Raw genomic sequence first — 18,234 nt, 5'->3', positions numbered from 1 at the left:
CATTTTTTATTTTACCCTTGTCAAAAATTAAAACTCTGTCTTTTCCAAATTGAATGTTATATTTCTGCCTTATGAATTTCAACTTCTGTCTATTACTCATTTTCTTGTTTAAAAGTATGAACCATACATCTTTATTCTTTATTGTTGCTTTTTTAATGCTACAACTATGTAGCGCACACACACACACACACACACACACACACACACACACACACACACACACACACACACACACATTCATGGGCAATCCTGAACTGGAAAGATATAAAATAACAAAGGCAACAGTAGGTAGAGGAAAAGAGCTGTTTTAGAACCTCGGGAGCCAGATTGCCTCTCCTTGCCCTCCTGTGTGTGACAAGGCAAAGAAGAACCTATCCCCACCACCCTGCCCAACTCAGGAGCTCTGCAGTCCCCACCTCAGCCCTGGTAGCTACCCTGATTGTACACTCCTTTGATACCTCAATCATCTCCATAGTTACCCAGCATGTGAGAAGTTCCTGGTCCCCTTCCTTGGTCATCTAGTTTAGGAGTTTTACACAGGTTGCTTTCATTTTTCCAAGAGTAATTGATGTTCTCATGTGGATGGAGGATTAGGACACTCTCTGCCACCTTCACTAGAGATTCGTCTCTGGTAACACACCACCACGGTGTTACCTCCTCCACAGCCTCCATAGCAAATGTATCCTCCTTGCCCTCAGCCTCCACAACCATTTCCACCATCCCAGTTGAAGTCTGTCCTGCAGGCAGCAAATGAAACCTTGATAGGATTCCTAGAGAATTCATTGCTATCAAACCACTCAGTAGCCGGATTAGCAGAAAGTGAGTCATCAAGATCTGATTGTTGCCTCACCCTTCAGCTTGACAGTTTCCTGTCTGTGTGCAAATTAATCATAGGCTGTTCAGTTTCTTATTTGTTTTAAGAATTCCAATCTGTCAGACATAATCAGCCATAGACTCAATTTTAACATTTTCACCCAGCCTCGCGCAAACAGGGTGGTGTCCTCTGAATTATCTTATTTGGGACTGTGATGTGGTTCTTGCCCACCAAATTTATTGAAGCCACCCCTGTCACTTCTGCCCATGCCACCTCCACCTGCATGGCCTTAGAGTTCATAGACACCACAGCTGTGGTTGTAACCACCTCCATGACCCTACCATGGCCCTCACTGTCCTGATGGGCTTCCCTGTAGCCACCATCCACCATTACTCTGGTCCTGATTGCTTAACTACCACCACCACCACCAAGGTGGGATGAAGAAGTGATCTTGGCCACAGTTGCTTCCGACATTTCCTTCCACTGCTAGTGCTGTACCAGTTCTGCTGTCCACAACCCCAAGGAAGGTCATAGGACCATTGCTGCTATTCACAGCCTAGTTGCTGTCCACCATAGTCAGATTGTTGGTCATAGCATCCACTCTGGGACTGCCCATTGCCTCTGCTCTGAGAACTGCCACCAGATCTTCCCTGCAGTGCTGCTAGGAGCTGGCTTTTGGCCATAGGCAGGGTAGGAGGACTGGCACCCTTAACAAGATTGGGGAACACTGGCTGCTACCATAGCTTCCAGTGAAACTGTGTCCCAAGAGTCTTACTATTATAGCCTGTTTTCTGTGTCTGTCCATAAGAAGAACCATAGCTGCTCTGACTAGCAATAACCACTGTAACTCTACTGGCCACAGGGCTGACTGCTCTTTTGGAGATAGCCCTGGTCAGACTGGGTAGGAAAGGATGCAAACTTTCAACTAATTGCTGGGTATCCTTGTTTGAAGTCACACCTGAGCACACATGCTCAGGTCACTGAGATACAAAATTCTAGAGGACTGTGAGCCAAGGCAATGAGGACTGAGCTATGAAGCATTTTTGTTATATCTTAGCTATTTCCTATTTAGATGTGAGGTTCATGCTCCTGGTGATAGCCACTCTCTCAGTCATCTTTATTTGTATATTGAATTTCTTCCTTGATTCTATTGCTTAGTTATTTTTTCAGTTTGCAAATAATTGGTTTTAAAACTTAGTGTGTTGATAATGTGTCATTTTTGAGAAATTTGGTTGATATAATGATTCTTTTGGAATTATTGAAATCTGTTTTATAGACTAAGAAATTGGTTTTTGAAAAAATAGTATGAATGATTTTAATAACTGTAACTCACAACAGCTAGCTTGAGATATGAAGTTATTAGTGACATTAATTTTTAAAATTCATTATAATTTATTTTTCTGTATCAAAGTATTCTATTAGATACTTTATTTTAAATCAGCTCTTTCTGTTTCTAATAGGTTCTTCAATATTTTAATATTACATGATTCTTGGGTAGACTCAACATGCCTTAAGACTATTTTATATTATTGAAGTTGTCCAAAATATAAAACAACTCTTTATCCCATTTGGTGCTTCTCTTCATTTCAGCTTTATTTGATGCTATTATTATTATTGCCATTCCTATTCTATTTTTGTGTTTAGTCAAACGTCATTGATCTCATTGTTTTGTTGGCTTGTTTTCTATTTCTCTTCCATCTTATTTTTTTAACTTTTCTCAATTTTGAGATTCTAAAAAATAATCACATATAATTGTGGTTTATTAACTAAGATGTATTTTTCATTTTAATGCTTCAATTTTATTTATTCATATTCATTTTAATAATTACTTGATTTTATTCTGATCTTGTCATTTTATTTTATGCTTTTAAACATTTCCTTATCTTTCCTAGTTTATTGTCTTGATTTTTTAAAAAACTTTTTATTGAGTCTTTGTGTGAAGTGTTTATCTAATTATTCTTTATCAATGAAAACTTGGGAGTTAGATAATAGAGTAAGAACCTAAATGGTCAGAAAAGTGGTGGCAAAATGACCAGTGATCTTCTCTTTCTCTCATTCCTTGATCCAAAAGGTCTGAAACCCACTCTCAGCCCCAGCCTACTGTTTCCTGTGTCTATCTTTCCTCAGTCCTCCAAAAGCTCTATGATTAATTTTGGTCATCTAGTAACTAGCTCCACCTTCTGATTCAAAACAAACTTTATTGGCAGTCTCAGGAGCATGAAAATACAATCAAAATATCACACAACATTTGTGAATTTCACATGCACCCCTATCTCACTCATCCCCCACATCATTCCATATCCATACTCTGCCCTTGCAACCTGCTGCAACAAAGAAAACAAAAAAAAACTGAAAAAACAATCTCACCATGGAAGCTGCAAGTGTGTCACCCAGTATATCCTTTTGCTCTAACAGCTTTGCTTGCAAATGTTCATTTCAATGAGTCATGGGTCTGCTTCAATGCCTCTGGCTTCTGCTACACCCTCAATACTGGATATTCATGGCCTGGTGTATCTTGTTGTTTCCCTATGTCATGAAGATCTGGCAGCATTGTTTCTGCAGGACCAGCCCCTTCACATGCTCCAGCAGTTCTTAGATGGGGTAGATGTTGGGGCGGACCAACTCAAAGTCCTGAATCTGGGCCTGTGAGGTAGATGAGTTAGTTGGTCAGCCCATCTGCTCTTCTGCTCCCGTATAGCCAGGGCCAGCTCTCCTACTGGGGGCCTGTGGTAGTTAAGGGATGGGACCAACTCTCCCTCCATCACATCGTCAGGAGCAACTCTCCTGCACCCACACCACCAGTGCCAGCTTTCCAGCATTGCCCTGAGAGGGACAGTGCCAGGTCACCCGATACTGAAGATGACAAGGGTCAGGGCCATCTCTCCAACTCTGCACTGGCAAGGGACAAGGCCAGCTAGCCCAGACCAGGAGTATCCATATGGCCTTTGGTAGTAACCCAGGCCACAGAAATTGACCTATGCAGCCACCAAGGGCCTGGTCCATAGTCCTGCAGCACAGGCCAGGACATCTCCATGCCCTCAGGTGTCAGTGCTGGATACTCATATTAGACTGTTCCTCACCACCCTGGCATTTCCCCTCCTACCACTTTTCATAGTGTTCAACATTCTTCTTCTCTTTCTATACCTTCTCTCTGCCATGTACTTGTTCATCTTAGTAGTTCTGGCCCACCTGTTCCGAGTGGTTCCCAACCGGTGAGGGGGTGTGCTGGGGAGGCTGTCAGGTTTCTCTCACTCCTGAATATGCAGTGCTAGAAGCTGAATCTGAATTTAAGTTGGTCTACACAGTAAATTCTCTATAAGGTACTGGGCCTCTTTTTTTTTTTTTTTTTGGCACTGAATCAATTCTACTTATCATTATTGCCTCTCTGGAGTTTGACTTCACCAGCTGACTCCATGAGAGCAGAAACTGCATCTGTCATGTTCCCGACACGAAGAAGGTTTGGCCCAGGGTCAACACAGGTCAACACCGGTCACCGACTCCAGCCCGGTCTCTTTCAATAGAATCCACCACTGTGCTTTTCTAACTTGCCCATCTCTTCTTCATGTATTTGAGTTGTGAAGTCGCGCTTGGTGCCTCCGCCTGGGGGTCCTTGAGGGGCCCTGGCTTCTTTTTTTTACATTGGCAAATTGTCCTGGTGCTTTCCTCCATATTTTTTAGAAATTAAATTTTCATTTGTCAATGATAATTTTAAAGCTAGGAAAACTTCTCATGTCTTAAAAAGTACTAGGAATTTAATAAACCCACATTTCTGTCTTCCTCTCTTCTTCCTACATTTCAATTCTCCTCATGTTTTACTAATAAATACTGGACTTTCCACTCAGTTCAGTAATAGTAGTGATTCTTTTTATGCTGTGAACATTAACTTTACTTTAAAACTAATGATATCTATTCAATCAAATTTCACTTCAAGTTAATATCATTTGCTTATACTAATGTGCTTGTTCTATCAGTATAACTACCAATTCTGTTTCTTTGTGGTTTGGATGCAGTTCTTTCCTACAGCGCTGCATTCATGCACAAAGACTGCTGCCCAGTGTGGAGGCCCTCAAGTGGGGAACCTTCAAGATGTAGGTCTAAAACTCAAAGACAAAACCATCACACTCCCTCTCTTATGCAGGTTCTGAGCTGTAGTGTGTGTGTGTGTGTGTGTGTGTGTGTGTGTAAATGTGAGTAATGCCCAGAAAACTAGAAAAAAGACTAGGGGGTAACAAAAGGTGATGAGAAAGAAGAGAGTGTGCAGGAAGACACATAGTACATGAGAGGGAAAATGAGAAATGAGACTTGGGGGGCAAAAGGGGAGAAAAATATGAAGAATCTACTAAAAAATTTTGCTCAAAAGTGCCATGATGACACATAACACTATGAATCTTGATTTAAAGCAAATAATTACAAAAACAAGTGGGTCTAATTGAAGGGAATGAGGTAATTAGGAGTTCTGCTTTCAAGAAGCGGTCAGTTTATACTGCTCCTTCTGGGGGCCAGGGTCTTCCCAGCACTCACATCACAACCCACAGCCTTTTGCAATTTTCCCAGGTTTAGGGAATCTGATGCCTTCTCTGGCTTTCATGGGCGCTACACAATGTGATGTATAGATATACATGTAGATACAACACTTAAACACATCAGAATAAATTTTTAATGTAGTTCTGTGGAGTGAACTAGTTCACAGGAAAGCACACTCTTAACGACCAGGACCACTACATGCATTCAAGTTTCTCTGCAGTCATTGTCCTCCATGCTACTCTACCATGTTGTAATATAACCAAGCAGAATCTTCCTAGGAGTCACACTAGGGAGAACATCTGATTTGGAGTTGGCAGACCCTAAAACTCTGACCCAAGCAAGCTTTCTTTATAAAGTACCAGCTTCATATACCATTTTCTTGAATTTTCCATTTTGTTTTATGTTCTGTCACAACAGAAAACAGACTTAGTTCTCACTTGAAAACACCATCCCATCAAAAACTGCTTTAAACAGTTTTTATTAAGGCAAAGTATGTGGTATGTGTGTGGGGACTTTCCTGGTATTCTTATGATATTTCCATTGTGGTATTTTCTCTTCAAACTCAATGGTTATTCTTTGAATTTTGGCATTGGGTATCTTTTTTTAAATTTTTAATTCTCTAGTCAAAAGAGCTAATTTACATTAATAAAAAAGTAATTTTAATCTCTGGATGTCTGCAATATTTCTTTCTTGTCTTTTGTGTTTGACTTGTAAATGTAGGGACTGGAGTTCAATCCCCAGAATCCACATTTTAAAATCTGGTATAGCATTTGTAATTCTAGTGCTAAGAAACAGAAGTAGGCAATTTCTTGGGACTTGCTAGCTGGTCAATATAGCTAGCTGGTCAATATAGTTAATTGGGAGAGATCCAGGCCAGTGAGAGACCTTGCCTCAAGAAATAAGGTGAATAAAAATTACACCTCAGATTGTTGCCTGGCCTCCACATGCATGAGCACACAAATGTACACTCACTGAGTCCTGTGTACACACACATACACATGCACAACTCCCAACACACATACACATGGGGAACAAGGATCTATTGTTCTGTTCTTGTATCTGAGCATTCACAGACATAAAATAAATATATGCTTCTGTTTTTCTATTATTTGTAAGTAAACTTACTGCCCCTACTATTTGTGTAATTTGCTTTCTTCATTCAGCAATAGATCATAGAGGTTTTTCCCTGTTAGCTTAGGTTTCCGGGGAAACAGCAGCTGAGATGGCGATTTGTGTATTTGAGGCTTATTGGTACCTGCTATTTGAAATAACATCTGTGGAAGGTAATGGAAATATGCTTCATCAGAAACACAAGACCAATTAGAGTGCCACCACAAAAAAGGGCTTGAGCCACCAAATGGAGATGGTGGATGCCTTTAGACTTACTTTGTATGGACACAATAGTTCCTATATAAATTTTAGGGTGACTTTTATAAGGACTTTCCTCCTGGGAGACTATCTTCACTACATTTCCCAGAATCCTCCTAGACTCCTAGTCCCACCTATCTTGTTTCCCTATTGGCCAACAGTGCTTTATTCATCAACATTTACACAGAAGGACTTCCCCCATCAGCTGGGAAAATCTCTTTCCTGAAGGAACACATGCAGAAGAGTACCCCAGCACCCAGCACCCACAGATCTCATGGTATAGGATATGTATGTGATAATTTTTAGAGTAGACTATTAAAAAACAAATGGATACTGTGTCATATTAGCTAGTTGCCTGTGTGGAGCAGAGTATCAGATGGTGAATATGATGTTCATGATCCCATGGGTGCCATGATACAATAAGAAAAATATTATATGAATATTGCCTAATATACCAAAAGAATTTTTTAAATGTGTACAATAGACTGCCTGGGTGAAGTCCTAGAGTTATGTATTATTTCAGCCTCTATTTTGAATAAAAATTCTAGAAACCAGTCTCAGTCACTTTGATTCTATAGATCTACCTTCTTTCAGTTCCTCCAAGTGGCCACTTTGGGTATCTGTCCTCTACCATATCTCCTGGTAAGATTTCTATCTGTGATCACTGAATACAACCTTCTTGACTCACCCCACAGGTCAGTATGTTCTATACAGACTGTGTGGATGCCAGTGTGTGACCTGTCAGTCAGTGTGACTCTGTGGATGTGTGCCACTTTGCTGGAAGTGCTGTAAGCCCCAGTCTCTTGACTGCCCTTTCTTCTTTTATCCCTACTGAGTGGATGAATGGACGTATCTCAGACAGCTTACCTTATTTTGCCTTCAAGGCACATTACTGCCGTCTCACTAATCAGTAAGTGATACACTGTTTTTGCTCTTTCATGTGTTTTGTTAGTGGTCCTCTACTCTCACCTAGCTTACACACCTTAATCTAATGATTTCACCCTTAGACAAAGGTCATCTTGGTAGGAAGAAGCAGGATGTTTAAGACAAAAACCATAATAGCATCTTCCAGTAAAACACGTTTCCTCCAGAAAGATCACAGTTGTACTTGAATACTCAGACACTAGGTTATCCATTATGATAAAGAAAACCCCATCAAGAATATATTGTAAGTAACTGTGACTATCAGTAGCATCACTGGGAATAAAAAGGCTGCAAGGATAAATTAAAGGAAAAATACACTCCCATTCTTCCAGCACTAAATTCAACCATAATCGAGATTTTTGTAATACTTAAAAAAATCTTTCCCTTTGTTTTTGTTTGTTTGTTTTTGTTTGATATATTTTGAAGCAGTCTCAGACTTTCTGTCAGTATTACCCTAAACATAGAGATCTGTGTGTCTAAAATAAGAAGGAAATTTCTTACATTATCACCATGATTTTACATTATCACCATGCCATCATCACAATTAATAAACTTGGCAAAAGATTGTTGGTATCAGGAAATATGCAAAGTTGTGATCTGGCTTCTCTGAATATATTTTTAGACAGGGGTTCTCTGTGTAGCTTTGAAGCCTGTCCTGGAACTCGCTTTGTAGACCACACTGACCTTGAACTCACAGAGATCTGCCTGCCCCTGCTTCCCAAGTGCTGGGATAAAAGGCACACACCACAACCGCCCGAATTCTCTGAATATTTCTAAAAGTGTCTTTTCCATTGGTTTGTTGACTTTCCATGTTGTTTTTTCTCATGAAAGTCCCTCTAGTCCAGGATGGTGTCACACTCCCCTGGGCCTTTTGCTTTATGACATCTTAGAAATGTCTACACTCAGTTTGGTAGCCTTTTGTAGACTAGCTTGTCCCCCTCCTCACCTGTACCTTCTATAAATGGTTAGCTTTAAGGGGTCAAATAGACTTCAACTTATCACTTTTGGTGAATCTATCAGAGGTGCAGCTGTATGCCTCTCATTAGATTAAATCAAAAAGCAGAACATTTGGATGGCTGGTTTTGTCTTTAATGTCATTTTGGCGATATCCCTGCAGTGGCTAACACAATGGTTTTACTGTTGGATCGCTTGTCAGTCTTAGCTTGCTCTTCACAGAGTCTCTTTTCTCTAATGATGATAGTCACTGATCACCATTACCCAAATTAGCTCATATATGTAAAACTCCATTAACCCATGTTTTCATGGTTAAGCAATCCTTTTGCTCATTGTCTGAGTTGTTTTTCCAAGGTACAGAATTCTTTTCAGTCCCATGAAGATGCTGAACATGTTTTTCAAATATCTTATCTGTTTTGGTCTTTCTCAACCTCTTGTATAGGGAAAGATTTTCATCGATTCCCTCTGTAAAGTTCTTTTTTTTTTGAACTAAGAAATGTATTGAATGATAACTGTGGTTTTTTTCACTTGCTTACTTAGACAAAAACAAATCTTTTTCTCAGTTTGGACTTTAGTCTTACATAATAGATAGACAAATGTGTCAGGGACAGGAATTACAATTAAAAAATAAGTAAAGTAAATTCAAAATGCTTGCAGGCTGAGGATTTGTAGTCCAGATCGACTCTGTGGACAGCCCTGGCTTCTAGCTCATCACTGAGACTGTGAGAGATACAGGGATGGGGAAATGGTTGGGATGGGGTAGAGGTGGGTTTGAGATCCCCTTCTCCACCAGCCAGACTATTTCCTAATATTTATTTCTTTGTCATCAACATTAGGGAAGGAAAGGACTTAGATATTAGGTCTTCCATATACTTCTTTAAGTACTACAGTTTAGACAAGAAAACACTATTCACACAAGTGTGAGGCAATCTGTGAACTGGAACTTTGACTACAAGGCCATGCAGTGCTACAATTAGAATATGTGTCAAAAAAGCAAAAGCATCTCGGGTAAGATAGATAAGTCTTGTTGCTAACTTAGCCATTTAAACGTCTCCAAAAGCATTTGCTTCTTCATTTTCCGATCTTTCCCCCATTCTAGGCTCTGCTGAACTATTTCAGATTCTGTCTCCATTACAGCAAAAGGAAGTTTGAGTGTGGAGCAATGTCTTCTTAATTCCTTTATATGTTTCCATTTTCTCAACAAGCTCCAAAATCTTCAGCAGTTCTCTTTTTCTTTCCAAAAGACAGCATCCTCTGAGAGGGACCAGAAGGCTCACCTCTTAAGTAAGGTTCCTCCCGGTCTCTTTCTCTGTGGCTTCTAAACACCTGGTAAGTAGTTTCCTTTTCACTTGCTTGGTTTTTGGCACTGGAGATGAAATCCCAGAACTAAAGTTTGCCAGAAAGTGTTCTATAATTTATGTACAGCTATAGCTCCAAGCATCTTCATACATAATATGAATTGTCTATTTTCAATGGCTCCTGATGTGGATTCTTTTTCATATTAATAATCAAAACAACCTTCAATTAAAAGGCAATTTATTTATCTACCTATGTCATGAGAAACCTTTGAGCCATTCAGAGCTCACAGATCTCACCAGGGTAAATCATCTTCCTACTCTGTCATAGAACAATGCCTGGAAAATATTCTGCTTTGGGTCTTTGTTCTCCTGGGAACCCAGCCTATAAATTTCAATTCTGACACCTACTTCAGAAAGTTCCATCATGATATTATTTCCTGATATAAATGTGATTGGTGGATACACAAATCAAGAGGTTGGTGTGGCCCGCCCACTCTGTGCTCAATCAAATCTGGGCATGCACCACCCCCAAGGAGGAGATATCTTCAAGGAAACCTATTTAAAACGCCTGCTGGAGGGTGAACTTGAGAAGTGGAAATTGCATGGGCTTGGCATCAATCTTCCTTCTTTGATTTCAGCTTTGCCGAGTCTCTGCCTTCTCATTTATAGAGTGATAATAACAATATTGCTCTGGGTGTTACAGAAGAGTCACAACTAAATGTTCGCCCAAATCTCCACACTGTAGTAGCTTTGAAATTTTCTCATTTGCAAATCATTTGTTTGGATCTGTCTTCCCACTGTGAAACTGGCTCAGAATAGTCACTGTGTAAGTACAAGATGGAGTTGTACTTTAAGGACTTACATCATCACACTGATGCTCTGACAAGCCTGTGTGGTTGGCATTATTATTATTCCTGTACAGTTGAATGGAGATCCTACACACACAGACTATTCAGGGGCCACGGCAGCAGGGGACTTCATTTCTTTCATTGGACAAGCACACAAAGAAGGGAAGAGCTGTAGATGAGGCGGTTTCTGGTGTCCTGCTGGTCTGGAGAAACAAATGGTGGTCTACATAGGATGGGGAATCTGATGTGTATAAAGAGAAGCCTTTTTCTTTGAGAGAAGCCTTCCCGCCAGCGTGGTTCTAGAACCGCATCAGTCCCAAATAAACACACAGGAGGCTATATTAATTATGAAGCCTTGCTTGTTTCTTACTGGCTAGCTCTAACTTAAGTAATTACCCCATAATTGTTAATCTAAGTATTTCTCTTACCGGAGAATAGTTCCGGGCTTCTTCCTACCCCATGGCGTTATATCTTGACTCTCTGTGTTTCTCCTTCCCAGAGTCCTCCTGGACTCCTAGTCCCACCTATCTAGATTCCTATTGGCCAGCAGTGCTTTATTGACACAGGACTTCCCCAACAGATGTGGTTTGTTTGGGGAGCATGTTTGGTTTTCTCTGGCTGTTCTGAAGTGGAAGGCAGCTGGCACTTGCTGTGCATGGCCTGCCATGTGCATTAACCACAAAGGTTGAGGTGTGACTTCCTGCGTTGGTTGTGGGGAAGCTTCAGGGAGCATTCATTCCCTTGTCGTATTTAGTCTGGCCATGCACATTTTGTCTCTCACTCACTGTAATGCCTTGGGCTGTTTGTGCCTCAGTTTCCTCCTCTGCAATGGTAAGGATGACAGACTATGTAGACAATGACATCAGACCTAGTGTTCCAACCAAAGGCTGGATATCCTGGAGTAGACAGCAGCTGCTCCTGTCTGACCTGGTCTTCCACTACCTTCCCTTGGTGAATGTAGGAGCCACATCAAAGGGCTTTGCCCCCTCAGACTTCCATTCTTCATGAAGGAGTCAACTATGCAAACAGCAACAATGAAACAAAAGTCAATTCTCTGACAGAGCCTTTGCAAGAAGCAAGCACAGAACAGTTGTAAAGTGCCTGGCACAGACAAGACCTACTGAATATGGATTTTTTTGAGAGAACAAACACACACTTTATAAAGAAAAGCTACACGTGAAAGTCCAAGAACTCATGATTGGACATCTAGTTGATAATTTATGTCACCTTATCTTTTCATTGTCGTTTGCTTTTGACAAGGAGATTGGAGGTATTTGTCTGAAACATCTTCTAGGCTGCTCTTCTCTTGAGTACAGTGCTATGCATGTATCTGCTCCTTAATTATAGTAAAGTATTCAAAGTCTTGTGCATTATTTCTCCAAATCCTTTTCATTGAGATTGCTACAATACCATGTCCTTTCTGCTGTTTTCCTTTTCCTGGCAGCCCCCTCAGTTGCATCTGCCTTCTACTTATAAAGCCAAGCCCACAGACAATTAGATGGTCTGGTTAATCAGAATTGGTCATAGAAGGATATGCTTTCTCCCCTCCATCCTTTAACATAACAGTGAAGCTCTCACAATCATCTCATGTCCCCCACATCAAAGCATTCGGCCTACACAGTGGGTGTGTTTCAGGCCTATTCAGAGCTGAGACCAGGCCTGATGGCATCCCTGGTGAGGTGTGGCTTCCTGAGCTATGTTGGGGAGTGAATGACCCAGACCCATTTTTGAAGAAGCACAGGTCAATGGGTAGGTTGAAATGATGTGCCTTTGAAGCAGCACTAGCTTGGAAGATTGGAGACATCTGGGGAATGGAGGCTGAAACCCAGCATGCTATTCAGAACAGAGACCTGCTTCTGGCACTGCACATGCCTGCCATGCAATCTGTGGGTGGGCCCCGACCTTGGAGAGGACATCATTCAGTCCCAAGTTACATTGTTTTAAAGGAATAACCAACACAAGTTGTGTTGATAAGACTCTGGTCATCTCAAGAACAGAAAGCTTTTTTTATTCTAATAAATGACCAACCAAACAGTGTAATGACCCCATAGTTGTAATTCATCAGAGTGGGGGCATAGTTTTAACTGAAGTTGTTGTCAAAACACTGGTCTTGGAGACAAGATACAGAGATCAAGCCTCTGACCCTCAGCAGCTACAGTTCAGATGCCCTGCACCTAGTCTTCTCCATCCTTAAGGTGGTTGGGTCGGATGCTGAGTGAAGTGTTCAGATGTTCTCTCACACTTTGTCATGTCCATCCTTAAGGGCGCTGGGCAGGATGCTTAGTGGGGATGAGACTGAGTTGTGCCTGGCTGTGCACCTGAGGCTATCCACCAATTTTTTGACAGTTTCATTTGTTACAGATGGTCTGCAGGGTTTAGAGGTAAGGAATTACCTAGGTTTTGACTTGAACTTTAATCAATTCTCTAAGCCTGTGGGCGGTGGGTGGCACTCTGGCCCTGACAGAATGATTTGACCAACCATCAGGAATGAAAACAATGTGTTTCCTCTTTTGTGTCCTCTACTCCTCACCACAACCCAAAATTAACTCTCCCCAGTCATTCAGCAATCAAATGGCAGGGTTTAAAGCCAGGTCTGTTTGTTTCCAGAGCAACTACATCCCTCAACTATGCCACTTGGAATTGAGGAGTCTGAAGAGAGATACTCAGACTGAGCAAAATCGAGTCACTAAAACTCTTGGCTACAGTATCTGCCAAGGAGAAGGGTTGGCAGGGAGGGGGCGGGGCTAGCCAGGGCTGGGCTGGGAGGGGAGGGGAGGGGCTGGCAGAGGTGGGACTGCCAGGGAGGAGCTCTAGCAGAAAGCCCTCTCTTTGACCCTTATTGTATTATCTTTTACTGGTTCTACTTTGACATCCTCTCTTGCTCTTAAGCCACCAGACAGAACTGCCTTGGCCAGCCTGTGAGCTCTTGAGCACAGGAACGGTTACTTCTTTGTGGGCCCTAAGGTCAGAGCAAAGAGTTCTTACACCACCACAACTTTTTGGTGTAGTAATTCAGATACTTTTGTAAAGAGATCTGCTACTGAAGGAAGACCGGCAAATTATCCCCAAGTGGGCTTTCAGATAGAAGATTATATTGTACTCTTACTCCTGAGATTCGTGAGATGTAGCTCGAATTCTAATTGGCCTTAATAATAAAAACCTGGAGTCAGATATAGGGATAAGTGCTGAAAGATCAGAGAGATGAAGAAGCAAGGCACAGTCACTTCTTACCTCAACAACTCCTCAGCCTGAAAGGGGCTGAGCTCCTTTTTCTACTAATTCTCAGACTGAATGGCCCAGAGATCCTGTCTCCGCCTCCCTAGAGCTGGGATTAAAGGTGTGCACCTCCCAAGTACTGGGATTAAAGACATCCTGACATACTTCCTGTACACATACCTCGCACCTACATGTGATCAAGTATATATAGTGCAGATGGGTCAAACAAATATAGGACAAACAGGAACTTATTCTTAACAGTCTTTACTGTAAACAGAACTCCTAACCTGCACGGTATATTTTTCCTGTCCTATCTCCAAACTCCAAACTGTTAGTTAGCTCCTTGATTGACTTTGGACATGACAGGAGCAACTACCAACATGACTTTAGAATGGCCTTTCCTTTCATGTAAATGTCTTTCTCCCCAGATCCATATGGCTTATTCCTTTATCTTCAAATATTCATTTAAATATGTCTTGATTTTAAAAATGATTTTCTATTTATTTATTTCACATTGTGTGTGTGCATGCTCATGTCCATGTGCATGTGTGTGTGGGGTGCATGTGTGCTACAGTGTGAGTGTGGAGGTCAGAAAACAGCTTGCAGGAGCCATTTCTTCCTTTTACTGTATGAGTAATGGGCATTGAACTCCTGTCTTCAGGCTTGGAGGCAAGCCATTTTACCTGCTGAGTCACTCACCAGCCCTAAAATTTACCTTCCACATAATTTCTATGCCCTTCGGCTATACCCAAGCTTAGTATCAAAGATGACCTCTATGACCTCCTGATCTTACCTTTTCCACTTCACATACACAATGCCTTACATTATTCTATTATTTCCTGTGACACCTTGTTAAGTCCTTATTTGTTATGCTAACAGATTATCCGCCCCTCTCATTAAATAAAACCCCCACAAAGGAAGGGATTTTAGTCTGTTTGCTCACTCTACATACTTCATGGACCCCAAACAATACCTGACACATAGTAGATGCTCAAATGTTTAATGAATTGATTGAGTAAATACATTGACACAGCCTTGGGATTGCTCTCAAGTTATATCTCCTTTCTGACGTAAGACATGATGTTTAGTTAGGAGATACCACACTCACAACATAAGACTAGAGGACAGATACTTGGAGAACATGGAATGTAGCTTGTGAATTTTGTATAACTGACCATGTGACCACCAGCTTTGTTCAGTTAGGAGAGGTGGAACCTTTGGGAAGGGGTCCATTTGCCCCCCCTCCCAGGAATTAAGCACCAGACCTATAAACTGACAGCATTACCACTCCATGGTATGGTTAGGGTGGTTAAGGGGAAGGTTGTTATTGTAGATGAGAGAGAAGGGGGAAGAAGGGAGAGAGAGGGAGGGAGGAAGGGAAAAAGAGAGGGAGGGAGGGAGGGAAGAAGAGAGGGAGAAGGGGAAGGATGGAGGGAGGCCAAGGCTATCTGTGAATGACTGGAGAATGGCAGAAGATTAACAGAGAAAATACAGACAGAGACACAGGGGGCACAGCAGTGTTGAGGGGGAGAGACAGAAAAAGAAGAGTGAAAATAGTAGAGGTACAAGAAGAAGAAGCTGCTGGGAGGGAAATCTGTGATCTGGAGTTCAGGGTAGAAGAGGTGAGAACAGCATGGAGTCTGAAATTTCTAACAGGTACTTGTGATGCCGAGGGGGCATGGAATCCAGCATGTGCTTGGTATATGTAAGAGGCACCACAGACAGCCATTTGTCCCTTCTGCCAGTGATAAGGGAAATGACTCCTTTTGGCAGAGGGGAACTGGCTTCCCAAATTCCTGAGGAATGCTGGCTCTTAACTAACTGACAGAGATCTTCCTATAGTCCAGGTTGAGTACGTTTCTGGATATTTGAACCACATTTTGCAGTTTGGGGAATTGGAATTTCCTTTGCACCTTACAAACTCAGTGTCCATTTTGTTGTTTGTGAGAATGTTGTTTTCTTTTTTTTTACATTTTTTGTTTTGTTTTGTTTTGTTTGTTGAAAGTATACCTTTAGATCTCAGAAAGATTAGAAAATGTGTTTTTGGGTTTTCATATAAAACAGTAGAAATTTCTGCATCAGACCTGAGTCCAAAGTCCAATTTGCTACTCACTAGTTGTGTAATGTCATACCAGTTACAAACCTCAGCTTTTCCATGTAAATTGTTTGCTACTGTTTAGTATTTTCTAAACACTATTCAGTAAAAAATGTACTCTGATAGCTGCTCCTTAAGATAGACTTCAGGGCTTGAGAGATGGTTTGGCATTTAGGAGTAGTTAGAAACACTCTATTCCACTCTTTAATTTTCAGCCTTATAATTTTAAGTGACACATAACATTTGTACTTAGAGATTCAGAAGACTCAAGTTTAGCTTCCAGAACCTACAGCAGGCAGCTCACAATTGCTTCCTTCTGGTTTACACATAAACCTGTACAGACATGACATACAGATGTACACACAGATACACAAATACAAATATAATAAAACTGTTTTCACAAAAAGGAAAAGTAAATACCATGGATATCTGCATTTAGAGAATTTTAGATTGAACAAAATTACACAGGTTTCTTTATCTGGAGGAAGTCTCAGAGGCATTAATATATTTAGCCATGCTGTGCTAAATATGGAGTAGTATTTCCCTTATGTAAATTGTTAAATATTTGTTTTTGTAGAACTACTGTATTTCTTGAGTCAGCATTTAGAAAACTATTTTAAGAGTTTTTTAACTGTTGTATTATTTAAATGTTTGTTTTCACTTTTGACAGACAGAGACAAATACTACATTGTCTCACATGGGTATCTATAAAAAATAAACATTTAAAAGTAAAAAGTCAAGCTTCGTCTGGTAACAAAGGCCTTTAATACCAGTTACTTGGGATGCTGAAGAAGGAGAATTTAAAATTTAAGGTTTGCCTGTGCTACTAGTGAGTTCAAGATCAGCCTGGGCAATTTAATGGCATCCTATCTCAAAGTAAAAAGTGGAAGAGGGCTGGGGATGTATCTCAGTACCAGAGTACCTGAGTGAATGAGGTTCAAATCCCAATAGTGTAATAAACAAACAAACTTCATAGACATTAGAATGAACCAAGGGTTTGTGTAAGGGGGAACTGGAGAGACACTGATCAATGAATACAAAGTATCAGTTAGACAGGAGTAAGTTCTAGAGACTACTGAACAACAGTAACTATTTTTAGTAACACAATTGCACTCTTTAGTTTTCTTCCTCATAATTTTAATTGGTATATAACACTTGTACTAAAGAAACTGCTAAGAGAAGAGATTTCTGGTGTTTTCACTACAAAACATATGGTAAATAATAGGGAAATGTCTATTTTAATTACCTGAATTTGCCTCTGCCACTATACAGCATGTTGTGCAAGTTTTGTTTTCAAGGAAGGAAACAATGAAGGGAACAGAGAAAAGGAAAAATCATTTTCACATCTAATAAACAATTGGGAATGAACTAAGGAAGAATAAACATTTATTTTTAAACTCTATTTTACCATCAAATACCTGAAAACAAATCCCAAAAATACACATAATTTATTTTTAAAATTCTACTGAAGGACAAAAGAAATGGGCTGTTTTGATCAGCAAAATTGGCAAATCATTATCTAAATTTAGCCAGAAAACAGAGACAATACAGAAGTTACTAAAAGTATGAAAGAAAGCATTTATACTATTCAGATTAATACGAAGAAAAAGGATTAAAAGAGATTGTCAAGACCAATTTTAAGGATTATAGAAGATTGTGAACAAGTCTATGCCAAAGAATAAAATTTCTCTAGAGAAATGGACAAGTTGCTAAAAATACACAGATTTCCAATGCTTATTCAAAAAGACAGTGGAAACTGACTGGAGCTAAAAGGAACACAATTCCATTTGTCCTTTGAAAACTTCTCACAAAGCAAAGTCCAGGTCTGCAGGATCTCTCTAGTGAGTTCTGATGTGTAATCAAGGAAAATATAACTACCACCACTCCAAAGATGAGAAAGGACTACTTTTTCCAATTCATTCTATTCATCTAGAATTGCATCGGTACCCAAATACAGATGTTACAAGTGGAAAGTAAAATGACAATCTAGTATCTTTTATGAACTTAAATACAAAACCTCAACAAAATACTAGTAAATCAAGTTCAGTAGTATATTAACAAGACCTTAGGCTTATGACAAAATGCAAATTCTTCCATTGACAAAAGAAAAACAATGTGGTACACTACATTAGTAGACTAGAAAAAAACCCATATATAAAGAAAGAATTTGAAACAATACAGACTTCTTGCATT

At 40.3% G+C, this 18,234-nt stretch overlaps 1 pseudogene; it reads right to left on the bottom strand.

Annotated features, from left to right (window-relative positions):
- Positions 1-237: 237 nt before the first annotated feature.
- The window catches only part of LOC110341178, a 39,565-nt pseudogene continuing 21,568 nt past the window's right edge, over positions 238-18,234 (bottom strand).

Source organism: Mesocricetus auratus, unplaced genomic scaffold (genome assembly GCF_017639785.1).
Source record: "Mesocricetus auratus isolate SY011 unplaced genomic scaffold, BCM_Maur_2.0 Super-Scaffold_100013, whole genome shotgun sequence".
NCBI lineage: Eukaryota > Metazoa > Chordata > Mammalia > Rodentia > Cricetidae > Mesocricetus > Mesocricetus auratus.
Note: the sequence above shows the minus strand (reverse complement) of the source record. Positions and strands in the feature narration are given on the sequence as shown.